Source organism: Euphorbia lathyris, chromosome 3, assembly GCF_963576675.1.
Source record: "Euphorbia lathyris chromosome 3, ddEupLath1.1, whole genome shotgun sequence".
Classification (NCBI taxonomy): Eukaryota; Viridiplantae; Streptophyta; class Magnoliopsida; order Malpighiales; family Euphorbiaceae; genus Euphorbia; species Euphorbia lathyris.
This window is the reverse complement of record NC_088912.1, coordinates 96793350-96807488: the sequence shown is the minus strand read 5'-3', so window position 1 is coordinate 96807488 and position 14139 is coordinate 96793350. Positions and strand designations below refer to the sequence as shown.

General features: G+C 36.0%; 1 long non-coding RNA gene across 6 annotated transcripts; it reads right to left on the bottom strand.

Moving 5' to 3' along the window:
• Nucleotides 1–5222: 5222 nt before the first annotated feature.
• On the bottom strand, nucleotides 5223–8020 carry LOC136223535 (uncharacterized). 6 transcript variants are annotated; one of them, XR_010686002.1, is made up of 5 exons: nucleotides 7733–8020; nucleotides 6835–7627; nucleotides 6599–6662; nucleotides 5928–6067; nucleotides 5223–5687 (listed from the first exon to the last, which is right to left on the bottom strand). It is a non-coding gene; the product is annotated as an uncharacterized lncRNA (long non-coding RNA). The 6 variants fall into 6 exon arrangements; XR_010686004.1 differs by having other exon boundaries at nucleotides 6835–7588; nucleotides 7733–8019; XR_010686005.1 differs by having other exon boundaries at nucleotides 6835–7031; nucleotides 7733–8006.
• Nucleotides 8021–14139: the final 6119 nt, after the last annotated feature.

The window sequence follows — 14139 nt, the reverse complement described above, 5'->3', positions numbered from 1 at the left end:
TCCATGCCACCGCATTCGAGGTCCTGGACCATATATTTCCTCCATCACCCACCAACCCTTCTGCCAATGATCTTAAAGAATCCAATCCTAAGCTCTGGGCTCGCATTGATGTCGTTGTTCTTCAATGGATTTATAGTACCATCTCCCTCGACCTTCTCCACACCATTATTGAAACCGATTCCACAGCCGCCAGGGCCTGGAGTTGTTTAGAGGAAACCTTCTCAGACAACAATAATTCCCGAGCTCTATTTCTCCAACAAGAATTCTCCAAAACCAAACTCAATGACTACTCTGATATCTCAGCCTACTGTCAGCATCTCAAATCTTTGTCTGATCAACTGACAAATGTGGATTGTCCGGTTACTAACGATCAGATGGTGCTACAACTTATATCCGGTCTGACTGAGGCTTATGATACCATTGGAACTCAAATTAGACATGGGGATCCTCTTCCATCTTTTCAGAGAGCCCGATCCATGCTGATTCTGGAAGAAACAGCTCGTGCCCGCAAGACCCCTCCTCAATCTGAACCAATTGCATTGAATGTGTCATCCGCCGAAGCTACAGGTGCGCCGTCGCATAACACTCCACGACCTGCGCATTATCGCGGCTCATCGTCTTACCGCGGGGGCAGACACGGTGGCCGTTATAATCGCGGCAGGGGCGGTCGACACCACAACCGATTGGCTCCGCCACCCCATTATCGTCCTGCTGCCATTCCTCCTTGGGGATATACATACCCATGGGCACCACAACAACAATGGGCTACTCCTCCATGTCCTTACCCTAATTCAGGCAGACAGCCGTCCCAATCTGGAATCTTAGGGCCTCGTCCTCCAATGCCGCAAGCACACCTTCATATGGAATCCCCATCATATGTGCCTACTGATATTACAGAAGCTATGCACACCATGACACTTGTTCCACCTTCTGATCAATGGCACATGGACTCAGGAGCTACCTCGCACATGACAGCTGACAAAGGTACACTCACCTCTTATTTCAATTCGAACCTCAATGAAAATATTATTGTTGGTAATGGTCATTGTATGCCTGTTTGTGGATCTGGTAATGCCTATTTACATGCTAATCCTCACTATTTAAAATTAACCAATGTTCTGCATGCACCTCATCTTATCAAAAATCTCATATCTGTCCGTCAATTTACTAAAGATAACCAAGTGTCTGTTGAATTTGATCCTTTGGGTTTTTCTGTGAAGGATTTACGGACGGGTACTACTATCATGAGATGTAAGAGTTCCGGCGCCCTATATCTAGTCACCTCTAGCACCCACAATTCAGCGTCATCTCATTCTGTCTTCACTGCTTTGTCTTCCGCCGTTTGGCATAATAGATTAGGACATCCAGGGCTTCCTGTTTTGAACGCCCTGCTCAATAAAAAGTTGATTTCTTGTAATAAAGTTAAGGATTCTTCTGTTTGTTCTTCATGCATTAATGGAAAACAAGTAAAATTACCTTTTCAGTCCTCCAACAATTTTGCTTGTATGCCTTTCGATTTAATTCATAGTGATATTTGGACTTCACCCGTTCTTAGCTCGGGTGGCCATCGTTTTTATGTACTGTTTTTAGATTCGCACACCAATTTTCTTTGGACCTTTCCGTTAGCTCACAAATCTCAAGTCTATTCCGCTTTTCTTATATTTCGGTCGTATGTTCGAACTCAATTTGAAAGAGAAATTAAGGTTTTTCAGTGTGACAATGGGGGTGAATTCAATAACAATTCCTTTAAACAATTCTGTCAAACAAACGGAATGCAATTTTGGTTCTCTTGCCCGTATACCTCACCTCAAAATGGGAAATCAGAACGTACCATTCGCACCATTAATAATCTGATTAGAACAGTAATGCATCATGCTTCCATTCCGCTTAAGTTCTGGCAACATGCTCTAGAATTAGCAACATATCTTCTAAATATATATCCTCACAAAGTTCTAGGATATCAATCACCCACCAAGATTCTGTACAAACAGGAACCCACCTATTCCCACTTGCGCATCTTTGGATGCCTGTGCTACCCTCTAATTCCATCCCAAACACGAAATAAGCTTGAGTCTCGTTCCTTTCCATGTGTTTTCTTAGGTTATCCTTCTAATCATAGAGGATACAAGTGTCTGGACATATCTAGAAATAAGATAATCATATCACGTCATGTAATTTTTGATGAATCAATTCTTCCGTTCTCAACAGCATCTCCACATCGCACATCTCCCCCGCCAACTTCTGTCGAATCGAACAGCGATTTCCTACCCGCTGTCCCGTTTCGCACTCACACGACTCCTAATTTCGCTGATTCTGCACCTTCATCCGCGTCACCCACTTCTGTTGCGTCTGTCCCGTCATCTGCATCACCCGTCACTCCCTCATGTCCAACCGAGTCGTCCGTGTCGTCTAACCCGACATCTGGTCACGTCAGTTCGTCGGTGTCATCTGTCGTCCCGTCAAGTACACACCCTTCGTTCGAGTTGTCTCCTGTATCGTCATCTAATCCCAGTCCGTCCGTCTCCTCGTCTGTGCACATCGCGCACACGCAATCCTCCGAGTCGATTTCAGCCCCCATTTCCCCCTCCAATACATCTCAAACTTCTGCTGATACAGCACCTTCTGCCTCGTCTCCTCAATTACAAATTGTTAACAATCACAAAATGACCACGAGAGCTCAACATGGCATCCATAAACCTCGTCGAATGCTAAATCTATCCACATTAACCAAACCTACCATATCTCCGCTTCCAAAAACACCTTCTCTTGCATTAACTGATCCAAACTGGCTACAAGCCATGACTGATGAATTTGAGGCTCTTATTGCAAATAAGACATGGGTACTCGTACCCCGTCCAAAATGTGCTAATATTATTCGTAGTTGGTGGATTTTCAGGCACAAAACAAAGTCAGATGGCTCCTTTGAAAGATATAAAGCAAGATTGGTTGGGAATGGTTCCGGACAGTTGGCAGGAGTTGATTGTGGTGAAACATTTAGCCCTGTGGTTAAACCGGCCACTATTCGTGCTGTCCTCAGCATAGCACTGTCTAAAAATTGGAAAATTCGGCAATTAGACGTCAAAAATGCCTTTCTCCATGGGGATCTTACTGAAACAGTTTACATGCATCAACAACTGGGGTTCCGGGATTCCAGGTATCCTGATAATGTCTGTCTGCTACAGAAATCACTATACGGCCTGAAGCAGGCACCTCGGGCCTGGTATCAGCGGTTTGCTAACTTTGTCATACGAATCGGCTTCTCCAACAGCATATCTGACAGCTCCTTATTTATCTACAGACAAGGCTCTGACACGGCATACATCCTTCTATATGTTGATGATATTGTGCTAATCACTTCATCTGACACACTTCAGGCTTCAGTAATGTCCAAATTGAGCTCCGAATTTGCAATGAAAGATTTGGGTCCTCTACACTATTTTTTAGGCATATCAGTAACTCACTCTCCTGGCTCCTTATTTCTGTCTCAGCGGAAGTATGCTTCTGAAATAATTGCAAAAGCCGGGCTCAGCTCGTGCAATTCGGCTACCACTCCAGTTGACACCAAACAAAAGCTCAGTATCAATTCTGGCTCTGATTATCATGACCCCACTGAATTCAGACGATTGGCTGGTGCTCTCCAATATCTCACTCTCACCCGACCTGATATCTCATATGCAGTTCAACAGATATGCTTATTCATGCACAACCCAAAAACTACACACATGGCTTCTCTTAAACGCATTCTCAGGTATGTTCAGGGTACTCTTGACTTTGGCCTCACACTTCTGGCATCTTCTCCTAGTCAATTGATCTCCTACACGGACGCCGATTGGGCAGGCTGTCCTGACACTCGCCGATCAACATCAGGCTACTGTGTATTCCTCGGGGACAATTTAATCTCTTGGTCCGCCAAACGACAGCCAACACTGTCCCGATCCAGCGCAGAAGCCGAATATCGCGGCGTTGCCAACGTCGTATCTGAGACATGCTGGATACGCAATCTGCTTTTAGAACTTGGCTGTCCGATTCAGAAATCTTCAATAGTGTATTGTGATAATATCAGCGCCGTGTACCTCACGGGCAATCCGGTTCAGCATCACCGCACTAAGCATGTGGAAATGGACATTCACTTTGTCCGAGAACGCGTTGCAAAAGGCGAAGTCCGTGTCCTTCACGTGTCATCTCGCTATCAAATCGCTGACATCTTCACCAAAGGCCTTCCGTCAACACTATTTGAAGATTTTCGTAATAGTCTCAATGTTCGCCCTCCGAACCTTTCGACTACGGGGGCGTATTAGAATATGTATTATTTATCTGTATCAATTCTGTTATTTATCCCTAGCCTAGAATATAGGCTCAGTTGTTGACTATAGTTGTTCACTACAGAGTGAACTGTATTCTGTATAAATACGATATTTCATATCAATAACAACTCACTGAGAATTACAATCTCACATTGTAATGTTGATAAAATTAACTAATGCATGAACTGAAATCTGGTAGTAATTATCCATAAAGTTATCGAAGAATTCTGCTGAAAAGAGATAAAATTGCAACTTGGAAAATGTCAAGTATTAAATTGCATGCGCCTAAATAACAAAATTGGAACTTAAAATTCTTTTGTACATAAGTTGTTGAATGACAAAAGAAGACAGCAACAAAATAGTTCAAAGTAAAACTTTTTCTTGTTCATCTTATTGGACATGAACATCACTCAACAATGACAAACAAGAGATAATTTGATGTTCTCAAAAAAAAAAAAAAAAGATAATTTGATGTTGCATTTGTATATGACATGAAATAGTACGAATGTAGGGCAATCTAATTGATCTAAGTTTCCCTTGCATAGAATATTAAACTCGGGAATTAATCTAGTTTTGCAAGGTCTGCAGCTACCAAATTCCCATTAAAAAGGTTTATCTTCATGTGAAGAACTCATTTCAGTTCCTATAGCTATGGATCATGTATGTGTTGAATCTATTTTCATCAACAGGTACTCAATAACACAACCTCTTGCCTCTCCTATCACAAATATCAACCGAAATTCCATTGTACAAAGTAACAACCAATATGCCAAATTTCAGCCTCAACTCAATAACAATGTTTATAACTCTTCTCAAGACAACTCGATAAAAAAGAACTTGTCAAGTCATAGACCGTGAAATGAAAACAATACACCAAAGTTAAAAAAGTTATGTAGACACTATCATACTCCAAAAATATTCAGTAACATTTGAAAAATTGAATTCGGTTACAATTGATATCCACATAAATCGACCCCCAAGAGAGGGACTAAGCCCGTCATACAAGCATTGAAGAACAGATTCAAACCCTAATTATTACCAAATTAAATATCAATATATCATTTAATCAATATCAATGCATCATGTTAATGTTTCAATCTTCATGTCATTCTTCAACATTTGCAGATTGCCATGTATCAAACAGACTACTCCAACTTGTTCAAATGAGGAGTTACACAAATTAGACACATTATCAGGAAACATCTTCCATGACAATAACTCCTCAAACACGGAGAGAGCAATTTTTGATACAGCATGTGCAACTGAGTTACCACCCCATTGATTAACTTGCCATTGGAATCAGATTCGGCAGTTAAAAACCCGTATCCAATTCCAAATTCCAACCCAAAACACATTGCTTGAGCTTCAGCCCGCTTGACATCACTGCAGTCCAAATGAACCAGCACGGGGTTAAGAAGAGGAGAAAGTTTGCCTAAACTAGAGCTCGGTTCCAGCTCCATTTACTCTTTCCAGATATAGTGAAATGAATACAATGAGCTAAAAATTTATGCATATACTATAATACTCCAATATTCAGTTACATTTGAAATCTTGATCATCGAATTCGAATTCAATTACTAATATCTAATATAGATTGTATCGAATGCAAGATGCTTAGCGTACCCGCAATTAAGAAACTATGCCTAGCATATCAGCATTGAATATCTGCACCATTGTCGATCCTCCAACATGATCCCTCCTAATAGTCTCTCTTGCATCCATAATCCACGACAAACATAACTTGGGTGGTGACTGACTGATGCCTATAAGAAGTCAGCCCGAGGAAAGTATTTCGATTAGTTATAATCCGGATATGCTTCTAATGCAAATACAGCATGCAGAATACAGACAAGAACAAATAAATAACAAATATAGATAATATTGAACACTTGTCAGTTCAAAACATATAATATGTAACGATCTAAAATCTATTATTTCCTCGAACTCAAAGAGTATTCGACACAATTTGTCTAAACTAAACAAAAAATTATCAAATCAATTGGAATGAATAATTCAATATTTGGTGAAACAATTTCCCCGAAAGCAATCTCTGATTAAATTTTATTCAAATACAAGTTCTCAATTCAAAATAACAGAACAGACATATGCACATCCACCTTCCATTGATAACGAAGAAAATGTCTACTTCATGACTTTAGTTTCCCTTCACTCATTGCCTCGTCTAACATCTCATTGCACAATTTATTTATTAACATAAAAGCCCATTTTAGCCATTATATTATCCTCTTAAAATGTCATACACTGCGGGTACTTCTTGAAGGCTGTAGTAATACCTTTATCAGACCAACTCCACCTCTTATAAGCCTCAACCTTTTTATCCCTCGTTGGTTTGCTCATCTACGAACCGCAACGAAAAAAAAAACAATGAGAATTAGGAAAAAAGAATTAAATTGAATTCCTTCACAAAATTGAAAATTGAAAAATGACTTCTTAAAGATATATCCATCAATATCAATGAGGTGCCACATTCCAAATTCAATAATGATGTTCATAATAATCCATCACTCACTGATATGCCAAATTCAATGTCGATCACTTTCTGAAATATATCAAATTTGCTTCATCTTGCTGACCTGAACTTCCCATCTCCTGTAGTTTTGCAAAAATCAAAAAATTTACGAGATTGATTCAGCCATCATTTTCAAGGTCCCAAGGGTTATCTTCCTATGACGAACCCATTTCACAATCCTAAGAATCTTGTTATCACTGGCAGAACCAGAAACACAAATTAGCTGGGTCTCAAATATCTAATGAAAAAAATCATAAAATCAATAAGAAAAATCATTATCCAAGAAATTCGACCCTGAACTCAACTGCAAGGTCCATGAAGTATATCAAATACCAAAAAATGCTGAGAGTCTAGATGGCCCTATCATAGATGCTTGATGAGCTTAAAAATTGAAATTACATTTTAGTTATTACATTGAACAAGAGAGAATACAGCTTAACTAAGGCATTCTTCATCTTTTATCAGAAAGATTTAACTTCTGGTTATACAAATTAATCAAATGACATTTCACATATTTTTCCAAGAAACACTTCTCTGTTACCCTTAGATGACAGAAATTCAATAAGTGCACCTCTTGGAATCAGTCTCTTCTTCAAGCTATATCAAAGTAGCACAGGGCGATTCACAATTATCGAAGAATCTAAACCCAATTTATCTTATCGTCTAAGATTGCATACACAATGGATGCTTCTCGAAGACAGTAGTAATATCTTTATTAGACCTTTGAAAAATGTTGGAGAGGCAGTATTTATTCCTGCAGGTTGCCCACACCAAGTTATAAATCTCAAGGTACCTTTCGACATAGACACGTTTTATTAGGCTATCAATTTCGAATACAATAACACGATTTATAGAGATAGTATAAAGATCATATAACAAGTTATAAATCTCAAGGTACCTTTCGAATTGGACATTTTTATGAGGTAAGAAAGAGTAAAGGGTGTAGATTATCGGCATCACTTGACGAGTGTCTCACTGAGAACGAAACCACCATTGATGGGTGAAGAGCTATGACACTGTACCGATTTGTAGAATGGATAAGCATTTTTATAGATAAGATGAAACATGAGAGAAACCTTCCAATTCCATCAGTTCAGAAACTATGAACAAAGAAAGCAAAACCCTGTAAAGAGAAGAGTGACTGAAACTATGTCGTTTTGCTGGGATCTCCAACAGAGTAAAGAACTTATTTGATTTTTGTGTTAAAGAGTGGGTTGTAATTTTTGCCGAACACTTTTCCTCTTTTATTTATACTGTTATCATTTCCTAAAAATAAAAATAAACATACACTAAATATTGTGTATTTAACCCGATTTTTTACTATATTCATAATTTTATATAACAGATACGAATATCTAATCTTTTCTATTCATTCACTAAATATTCGTGTATTTAAACCGAGATAATTTTGTATAACAGATACATGCATCTAATCTTTCCTATTCATTCACTAAATATTTGTGTATTTAAACTGATTTTATATTATATTCATAATTTTGTATAACAGATACGAATATCTAATCTTTACTATTATAATAGATATCAATATCTATTTAAACGTATTTTCTATTATCATTTTTCTTTTACCATTTTTAGTTTTATATTACTCACCTGGCCTCATAATACAAGTCATTTTACGGTTTTACACGTAGATTAAGAAACATAATTAATACCGATTTATAGAATGGAGAAGCATTTTTATAGATAAGATGAAACATGAGAGCACTGAAACTGAACTAAGCGATGGAGAAACCTCTACGATTCCATTTCCATCAGTTCAGAAACTATGAACAAAGAAAGCAAAACCCGATTTTGAAGAAGAGTGAGTGAAACTATGTCGTTTTGCTGGGATCTACAAGAGAGTAAAAAACTTCTTTGATTTTTTGTGTTAAAAGTGATTTGTAATTTTTACCGAACACTTTTCGTCTTCTATTTATAATATTAACATTTCCTAACAATATAAACATACATCAAATATTTATGAATTTAACCCGATTTTTTATTATATTCATAGTTTTATATAACAGATACGTATATCTAATCTTTCCTATTCAATCACTAAATATTCGTGTATTTAAACCGATTTTCTATTATATTTATAATTTTATATAACAGATACATGTATCTAATCTTTCCTATTCATTCACTAAATATTTGTGTATTTAAACCGATTTTTTGTTATATTCATAATTTTGTATAACAGATACGGATATCTAATCTTTACTATTATAATAGATATCAATACCTATTTGTTCCATTACCATTTTTATTTTACCATTTTTAGTTTTATATTACTCATATGGTCTCGTAATATAAGTCATTTTAGGGTCTTACACGTAGATTAAGAAATATAATTAATACAATTTAAGATTACTAATTTAATATTTATTCTCTCCAATCAATATTTCTTAATTGAAATTAATACTGCATCACAAATCTAGGATGATATCGTCAAAAACTCTCTCTCATCATTATATAACTTTCTCTCTCTAATTCAGAAACATTCCACCAAAAACTCTTTCAATATTCTATGTAAAATTCAGAGAGAGTTAAACTACGTCGTTTAGCTGGGATTGAATGACAGTAAAAGGCAGGCTCATCTGTAATTAGTAAAAGTAGGGATAATGTGAAAAATGTTTTAATAGAATTAATTGGAGATTAATACTTTTAAGTTTTAGAAAATATTTGAATTTTTTATTTTTTTTTTGTTTTTGTCCAATTTATACCGAATATAATAAAAAAATTAATTTTTTTATGGTTATATAGCTGTTACCAATTAGTGATAAAATAACCTAGATAAAAATAATAAAATTTATGAATGTGAAGACAGTTTAATAAGTTAATTTTCAAAGTAATCATATTTTTAAATGATAAGGGTAAATTTTCTTTTAACTATAAACATTATGGATAAAATTACATCATTTTATAATTAGAGATAAAATTACTCTTGTCTATCAACGTTAGAGATATTTTTACATTTTATTCGGTAAAACTATATCGCAAAATCATTTTCTATTAAATAAAGTAAACATTTTAGGTTTTTTTTTTTTGCGATCAACTTGTATTTGAGAGATTTAAATATTAGCATTTTAGTTGGTTGTTCGTAACTATTTACTAACAGAATAAATATTTTAAACATAATTTATGGTTGAAAGATCTAATATAACAGTTGAATAACAAGTCAAATAATAATAAACTAGGTTGTTTAAATTTTTTGTTATGCATTGGTAAAATTGATCTTGTTTGAACATGTTGAAGGTAAAAAAAATTCATTTCATACATTAGACGTAAATTTGGACTTTCTAAAAGCTGATAAGGGCAAGTTTTACCTTTCCTTTTATAAGGTACAAAAACACATCCAATGAAGATGACAAATAGTAATTTTACCCATAACGTTATAAGTAATATAATTTCAAGTTAGACCAATTTTACTTCTAACATTTGAAAACTAGACCAATTTTTAATCATTATCAACGGATCACTCCATGCATTCATGAATCTCGTTATTTTTACTGCAATTGTGTGTCATGTTATCTTTACTCAATAATAGATCAAAAATACATGTACAAACATGGAAAAAAAAATAATAAAAAGTTAAGAATATTTTATCGTGTTATGCACCAGATCAAAGACAAGTGTACACATGTGGTAGATTCAAAATTACAAAGAGTATATGGTTAGTATAATTCAATTTGCAAATGTTAAGTGTATAATTATATCATTTATAATATTGGGAGTAAAACTATTGTTAGCGATCAACATTGAAAGTATATGTGTCCCTTATTTTATTTTTAATTTTAATTTTTTTTTTCATTTTATTAAAAAAAAAGTAGATATAAAATGTTTGATTAGCATCACTGACGATAACTATTTTGGAAAAGATAAATCAAATTATACTATCTTGATAAAAAAAAGTGGAACTATACCAGCTGTTTTTGTAATTGATTCAGTAAGTAAACAATAGACCCAATCCCTAACTTATATAGACAACTAACTAACGGTAAGATTATAACGGATATAATCCTATCAATTACAAATAAAAGATAATGCTCTAAGAATATGAATCAGAGAGTCTGTAAGAGATTAAGTGATCTCTCAGGTATTCCTCTTACTGATTCTCTTGGGAAGTATCTGGGCGTTCCCCTCCACAGTGAGCGTGTGTCTAAAGGCTCCTTCAAAGAGACTTTGGATAAAGCTAATTCGAAGTGTGCCACTTGGAAAGCCAAGACTCTGTCTCTCGCTGGCCGCCTCACGTTAATTCAATCTGTTAATTGTGCTGCTCCCAATCACATCATGCAGGCTTGTAAGCTTCCGGATCCTGTGCTTAATGATCTTGACAAGATTAACCGTAGGTTCCTGTGGGGGGAAGCTGTGGAGGGCAGGAAGATCCATCTTGTGCCTTGGAGTGAGGTTTGCCAGCCTAAAGATTCTGGGGGTCTGGGTATTAGGAAAGCAAAGGACAATAATAAAGTTTTATTAATGAAACTCCTTTGGCGTATGTGGCAAAACCCCTCCTCTCTTTGGGTTCGCCTCCTTTGTGGTAAGTATCGGAAAGATAAAATCTTCGGGGGCCCGAAAGAGAGAGTTGCTAATTGTTCCTTCCTCTGGAAAGGACTTAGTGCTGTGTTTGATGAGTTCTGCTCGGGAGTTGGCCTGGAGGTGGGGAATGGTAAGTCCATTAGTTTCTGGTTTGATAACTGGATTGGGGATAAACCGTTAATTGAGGTGTGTTCTTCCCCCCCCCCCCCCTCCGCCTAGTGATATACGCAACTGGAGGATTGCCGATGTGGTTGACTCGGAAGGGGACTGGATCTGGTCAAAGTTTGATACTTTCTTTAGCCTTGAGACTCTCCTTAGAATGCGGGGAGTGAAGATGAGTAATCAAGAGGAAGACTTGGATAGGCACTGTTGGGCGCTGACTAACAATGGAGTTTATTCTTGCAAATCGGCCTTTGAAGCTTTCTCTCTCTTTAGATCTGATCCTCCCTCGGATGTGTGGAAGTCGATTTGGACCCTTAAAGTTCCTTTCCGTATTAGGAGTTTTCTGTGGCTGGGCGTTAAGGACAGGCTTCTTACTAATTCGGATAGGCACAGAAGGCACTTGGCTGATTCTGGAGCTTGCAGTAGATGCAGAGGCCATGTTGAGACTTTGTGCCATGCTCTTAGAGATTGCTCTAATAGTAAAGAGGTTTGGAGGAAAATTCTCCCACACCATATTTTCTCTTCCTTCATGGCACATTCTGAGGTCGACTGGTTCTCTGATGGTGTTAGAGGAAAGTTGCTTCCATACATGGAGCATGGTGACATTTTCTTTGCTATTATCTGTCACCAAGTTTGGAAATGGAGAAACGATGAGATTTTTGGAGATAAAACTGTTTTTATGACAAACTTAGCTGATTTCTTCTCGAAAAAACTTTTCTCTATTATCGATAGTTTCAAAGGAGAGTCCCTTGCCAGAGCCTCTCAGTGTTGTGATGTCCATCTCGTGGGATGGAGCAGGCCAAGAGAGGGGGTTGTGAAGCTGAATACTGATGGTTCCTGCCTCAGTAACGGTAAGATTGCGGCTGGAGGTGTGCTTAGAGATGTAAGGGGCGTCTGGCTTTCTGGGTTCTCCCAGAATTTAGGGTTGGGTTCTTCCTTTTCTGCGGAGCTCTGGGCTATTCTTACTGGAATCAATCTTGCTAAAAGGCTGGGTGTTAAGAGGCTCTCTGTGGAGTCTGATAATTTGGAAGCAATCAAAATGATTTCTGAGAATCATTCTATGGGTCTTAACAGTCGCAACCTCATCAAAGCTATTATAAGGCTTTGCTCCTCCTTTGAGTTCGTAGAGTTCAGACACATTTTTAGAGAGCAGAATCGTGTTGCTGATCGCTTGGCGGTGGCGGGCCATGAAGGGACGTTAGGCGTTACTACCTTTCCTGTTTCCCCTAGTTTCATCTCTCATCTTCTCTTAGAAGATAGGATTGGGGTTAGCTTCCCTAGGCTAATTCCTGGGTAGTTTGTTGTTGTTCGTTTTTCTTTTCCTTTTCTACCAAAAAAAAAAAATTACAAATAAAAGATAAATTAATTATTTATTATACTTTACACCCCCCGTCAAGTTGGTAGTTGTGAATATCGATCAATCCAAGTCTTCGTAAAAATGATTTGAACAATGGAGCATGTAAAGGCTTTGTGAAAGAATCTGCTAATTGATTTTCAGTGTAGATTGGAAGAAGATGAACAACGCCAGCTTGAACCTTTGATCGAATAAAGTTGTTGAAACACCTTTCCACATGATTTTGTATAACAGATACGTGTATTATATAACAGATACGTGTATCTAATGTTTTTTATTCATTCACTAAATATTCATGTATTTAAACTGATTTTCTATTATATTTATAATTTTGTATTACAGATACGTGCATCTAATATTTCCTATTCATTCACTAAATATTTGTGTATTTAAACCGATTTTCTATTATATTCATAATTTTGTATAGCAGATACGAATATCTCATCTTTACTATTATAATAGATATCAATACCTATTTAAACGTATTTTCTATTACCATTTTTCTTTTACCATTTTTAGTTTTATATTACTCATCTGGTCTCATAATATAAGTCATTTTAGGGTCTTACACGTAGATTAACAAACATAATTAATACAATTTAAGATTACTAATTTAACATTTATTCTCTCTCATTAATATTTTTTAATTGAAATTAATACCGCACCACAAATCTAGGATGATAACGTTAAAAACTCTCTCTCATCATTATATAACTTTCTCTCTCTAATTCAGAAACATTCCACCAAAAACTCTTTCAATATTCTGTGTAAAATTCAGAGAGAGTTAAACTACGTCGTTTAGCTGGGATTGAATGACAGTAAAAGGCAAGCTCATCTGTAATTAGTAAAAATAGGGATAATGTGAAAAATATTTTAATAGAATTAATTGGAGATTAATACTTTTAAATTTTAGAAAATATTTGAATTTTTATTTATTTATTTTTTGTTTTTGTCCAATTTGTACCGAATATAATAAAAAATTAATTTTTTTATGGTTATATAGCTGTTACCAATTAGTGATAAAATAACGTAGATAAAAATAATAAAATTTATGAATGTGAAGACAGTTTAATTAGTTTTTTTTCAAAGTAATCATATTTCTAAACGATAAGGGTAAATTTGCTTTTAACTACTAACATCATGGATAAAATTACATCATTTTATAATTAGAGATAAAATTACTCTTGTCTATCAACGTTAGAGATATTTTTGCATTTTATCCGGTAAAACTATATTGCAAAATCATTTTC